The 5242-nt window shown below is 44.7% G+C and overlaps 1 pseudogene across 1 annotated transcript; it reads left to right on the plus strand.

Moving 5' to 3' along the window:
* Window positions 1-291: 291 nt before the first annotated feature.
* LOC308254145 (nocturnin-like) lies at window positions 292-1586 on the plus strand (annotated as a pseudogene). The gene has a single exon. The product of its transcript is annotated as a nocturnin-like (transcript).
* Window positions 1587-5242: the final 3656 nt, after the last annotated feature.

The following is a 5242-nucleotide window of genomic DNA, read 5'->3' on the forward strand; positions in this document are numbered from 1 at the left end:
TCCAGCCACATTGGTTCTGTGGAGACTACCCCAGAGGTATGGGCCCAGGCGAGTGCCCCAGGCATTCACTATCGAAGCTGGGACAGATCCAAAACACATTCCTGACAGTCGACAGTGCCACCGCCGCCGTCGCCGCCGCGGCTGCAGCCGCGCTCCAGCCTCTCCCTTGGGCTCGCCTGTCCGGGACTTTCCCCGGCTCTGAGCGTCCCTTCCCAAAGACGATCCGAGAGTCTGTTCACCCGCAACTCGGGCGTGCGAGGGGCCGCGGCAGTGGTGGCAGCGGCGCCCGGCATGTATCAGAGCCCGCGGCGGCTCTGCTTCGCCCTGCTGCACAGGGACGCGACCGGCCTGCGCTGCCGGCCCGGCCCCAGTCCCGGCCCGCGCGGGCAGCCGTCCCCGCGGGCGGCCGCCCCCCGACCCGCGAGCCCCCGGCTCCTGGTGGCTGCCTTGGGCGCGGCGACGCTGTGTCCGCGAACAGCCTGTTCCATGGGAAACTGCACGAGCAGACTCTATAGTGCTCTTGCCAAGACACTGAACAGCAGCGCTGCCTCCTAGCACCCAGAATATTTGGAGTCACCTGACCCAGAACATCTGGAGCCCATTGATCCTAAAGAGGTCCTCGAGGAATGCAGGGCAGTCCTGCACAGTCGACCTCCCAGGTTCCAGAGTGACTTTGTGGATCTGAAGACAGATTGCCCCGTAGCCAGCCACCTATAAGGGTCATGCAGTGGAACATCCTCGCTCAAGCTCTTGGGGAAGGCAAAGACAACTTCGTACAGTGACCCGTTGAAGCACTCAAGTGGGAAGAGCAGAAGTGTCTCATTCTAGAAGAAATCCTAGCCTACCAGCTGGCCTGACATCTTGTGTCTCCAAGAGGTGGACCACTATTTTGACACCTTCCAACCACTCCTCAGCAGACTGGGCTATCAAGGCACATTTTTCCCCAAGCCCTGGTCACCTTGTCTAGATGTGGAACATAGCAATGGACCAGATGGCTGTGCCTTGTTTTTCCTCCAGAACAGATTCAAGTTAGCCCACAGTACCAACATCAGGCTGACGGCCATGGCATTGAAAACCAACCAGGTGGCCATTGTACAGACCCTAGAGTGCAAGGAGTCCAGTCGACAGTTCTGTATCGCTGTCACCCACTTAAAAGCACGATCTGGCTGGGACAGTTTCGATCAGCTCAAGGCTGTGATCTTCTCCGGAACCTGCAGAACATCACCCAAGGAGCCAAGATTCCCCTTATTGTTTGTGGGGACTTCAATGCAGAGCCAACAGAGGATGTCTACAAACATTTTGCTTCCTCCAGTCTCAACATGAGTAGCGCTTACAAGCTGCTGAGTCCAGATGGGCAGTTAGAACCTCCGTATACTTCCTGGAAGATCCAGACCTCAGGGGAGTACCGGCACACCCTGGACTATATCTGGTATTCTAAACACTCTCTGAGTGTGAGGTCAGCTCTGGATTTGCTCACTTAAGAACAGATTCGAGCCAGCCGGCTCCCATCCTTCAATTATCCTTCGGACCACCTGTCTCTAGTGTGTGACTTCAGCTTTAATAAGGAACCTGATGGACTTTCATAAACACTTTGTAATCACAAGTCTTAACCAGAGATGTTTCAGGAAAACTGAAATAGGATAAGTTGCCTGAGGAAGGATTCCCAGTTTCTCTCTCTTCACTTTCCATGTTTCCAGCATGCCTCAGGGAAGGAATCCCACTAGTTCACAAATGTTTTCCATTAAACCCTTCAGCGAAAAAGGTGTTTGCACTCCAGTTTTGGATTTTTTTTTTCTTTCCCCTAGCATTAAATTTAGATCAATTAAGGGCATTCAATTAGTCTTGTGTTGAAGCTTTCAGTGTGATGACACTATATAAAAATACTTTTGAGTCTTCCATAATTAACAAGTATGCAGGAACAATTTCTCTAGACAGTATTTCAAGTTATTTATTTGTGGTTTTAAATGTCAACAGATATGCATGGCAGTATTTATATTTTATATCTTCATGTGAAAATAATAGCATTACAAACATTTAAAAACCATGCAAATGTAAGTTATAGAGTAATTTATAGTAATTTTCTTAAGGCTTTAAGATGTTTTTATTTGGGGTCTAACAAAATAGTGTACAAAGGAACTATTTAGTCTGGAGACTCCAGGGTTTGTTTTTGTTTGTTTGTTTGTTTGTTTGTTTGTTTGTTTGTTTTTAAGTGGAAATAGCTGGTCTTGATAAGTTCTTCATAACAATTCTTGCTGTGCCTCCATGTTCCCCATTATTGTATTTCTTGAAGAGATTCCATGACCAGTTGGTCTTTGTTATTTAATCAGTTACACATTTACAGTTTTCTGTTGGAATGCTATTGGTATACATTTGTGGCCACTCAGTGTCACAGTGATTTGTATTGGAATGTGCTTTTCACGATAGGTTATTTAAGAGCTGTTATGTGGCAATGGCTAGTAAAGTCAGTGGGACCTTCTTTTCAGAGATGGGTAACTAGAAAGCCTGTTCACAATGCTGTCATTGCAATTTCTTAACATAGCCAGGTGACTGGTTCAAAGTGTCTAGAAAGATTGTAAAAGGAAAGATAACCTGGAATTCTTTCATTGGGAAAAAAAAAAGTGGTCAAGATAACAGGCGAAGCCTCTTCCAAACAAAATCCCAGCAAATAACCTATTGGTAATAAATTAAATATTTTAATCCATGAATTGTATGTATTTAAAATTAAAAAATGGTCTTTAAAAAAAAACACAACAAAAAACAAAACAAAACACATTCCTGGGACAAGCGATGGGAATATAACAGACTTGCTGTGTAGTGCTATATTTTAAAATATATTTTTATATATTATAGGTAAGTGGACTTAAAAACCAAATAGAAAAAATATGAACAATTGCCAGTAAATAAGTACATGAGAGTTGGGTTCCTCAGAATCCAGTCTCTGCTCCTTTCTGGCCATGTAACCTTGGACAAGTCATTTAACCTTCCTCTGCCTCAGTTTCCTCATCTGCAAGGTAGAACCTACTAAGGAAGCTGTAAGGGTTACACGAGTTCATGGCTTCAAACCATGTGTGCATAGAGTAAGCACTATTTGAACTTCTGCTCCTACTGCTGGATTTTAATTTCTCAAAAACCCCTCATGATTGTTCCTTATGAAGGAAACCATTACAAGAAGAACAAATACAAAACCCAGACCTCATCCAAGAGTTGAACTTTCAGAGACTCTGAGTGGGGCTGCTGCAAAGACCTGTGCATATGCTTGTGACACGTTTCTGCTACGTGGAGTCCAAACAGTCCTTTCTGTTGCAGTCATCATGAGAATTGTTCCTGATCATGTCATTGGATGATCCGGGACTTTTTTCATCAAAGCTATAGTTTTACTATGATTCATCCTTTTCTTTCATTGCCTGGAGCTTCGGGCAGGATGAAAAAGCTACATGCTTCTTTGATCCTTCTGAGCTAAAAATATCGTAGGCAGCAATCTCTGTTGAGGCCAAATGCAGTCTCACATCTAGCAGGAGTGGGCTCACTCAAGCTGCGAGTCATTGTTACACCTCAAGACAAAGCCTTCTCTCAGCCCCACCTTGTGCATTGCCCTCCCTCTCTGAACTTTGATTTTTTTCTTTTTATTCCTTTCAACTATGCTCTCCTTACTCTAAGATATCCCATTATGCCAAATTTCTCAACTGCTTTTGGTGGTTTCATTTCTCAAAGCACTCATTTTGCAGCATTTCAGCATACAGATTGGCCTATATTTCTTTCAGACTCAGAATTTTCCCCTTAAGTTCTTCCAATCTTTTTTTTTTTTTAACCAGACCTCCATCAGCTTTTGATACAATGGAAGCACTACATTCCAGGACCTAGTTTTTGTCTAAAATGGGTTCATTATTGTTCTGATACCATATTCTTTCGGATCTCTTACTGAGTCATTTTCATTCAAATTATATTTTAGCCAGGATTTTTTTTTTCTGTCTAGTAGCCTGAACCTTCTGCTAATCCTTAAAAAAAATCAAACAAAAAACACCTTTTTTTCATGATGGCCTTTTTGGTTTCCTCATATTTCATTCCTCCCCTTCCCAGAAGTTACTCTGTTTCCCTTGTCGGATTTATTGTAAATCTTGACTCTTGACTACTAACTCCAGTTGTGAAGTTATAGTTAGAAATGACTGTACAGCTGGAGTGCTAAGGAGGGCAGGGCACAGGCTGTCTGTGAACGCTGTGCTCGGTCTGGAAGCTGGGTGTTCAGACCTCTTGGGAGGGGAGGAGACAACCTGTAGCCATGGACAGCCCACATTTCCAAAGTTGTGGAAGCCAGCAAGTTCCCAGCTGAAGAGTGGAAGAGGCATTGAGAGGACAGTGGCATCTATCCCATGTCCTGCACCTTCTCCTTATAGCCTGGTTTTGAACATGTGGTTCTGTGAGCTTTAACGTTTCCTGGCAATCCTTTGGCTCAAACAAACTATGTGATCCTAAGAGCTGTCAGGAAATTCCCTGGCCTGTCCACACACCATGCTTTGGGCACCAGCTTTGTGTCTCGAACTGTCCCAGGATGTGCTGGCAGAGGGGAAGAGAAGGGGAGTTCTAGGCCAAACCACAGGAGAATAGAGTTGTTGTTTGAGAACCGGAGGGTCCTGGTGCTTGTCTCTTATTGTAATCCAACAAAAAACAGAGGTGAAGCAGGTGCTGGTGCCAAAGGAAAGAAGTTTTATTCAGGTGCCACATGACCTAAAAGAATAGTGGACTCCCATCTCAAAGATAATCTCTCTTCCTGCTCAAGTCCAACTTTCTTATAGGGATAGGGAGGAGAGGACTTTTTTTCTATTCCATTACCTGGCTCTCTTTTGTCATGCTCAGAGCCCTATCCATTCACCTTTCTAACTTTTGGTGTGCTCAATGTAAGAACCTCCCCTGCATCAGCTTGGTCTATGGGAGAGACTCCTCAGTGCTCCAACTGTCTGTCTAAGGTAATAATTCCCCTCTTGAAAACTCTGGACCCTTGTAATCTTACAAGAGTAAATGGATGAAGGTCTCATCTTCTGTAGTTTCTTCCTGCTATCAAAGGGTGTAGTCTGACTATCCCCTTGTCCAAAGATTCTTACTATCTACTAAAGGAAGAGAGAGGTCAGGGATGGAGGGAAGCCTTTACATGAGGGAGGAGGATTGCAGTCTGAAGACAGCTTATGTGGTTTCTAGAGGATGGCACTGTGAACAAGCGAAACTGGTATTCTGCTTTATATTTCAAGAG

The sequence above is a fragment of the Plecotus auritus genome (genome assembly GCF_963455305.1).
Source record: "Plecotus auritus genome assembly, chromosome: 7".
NCBI lineage: Eukaryota > Metazoa > Chordata > Mammalia > Chiroptera > Vespertilionidae > Plecotus > Plecotus auritus.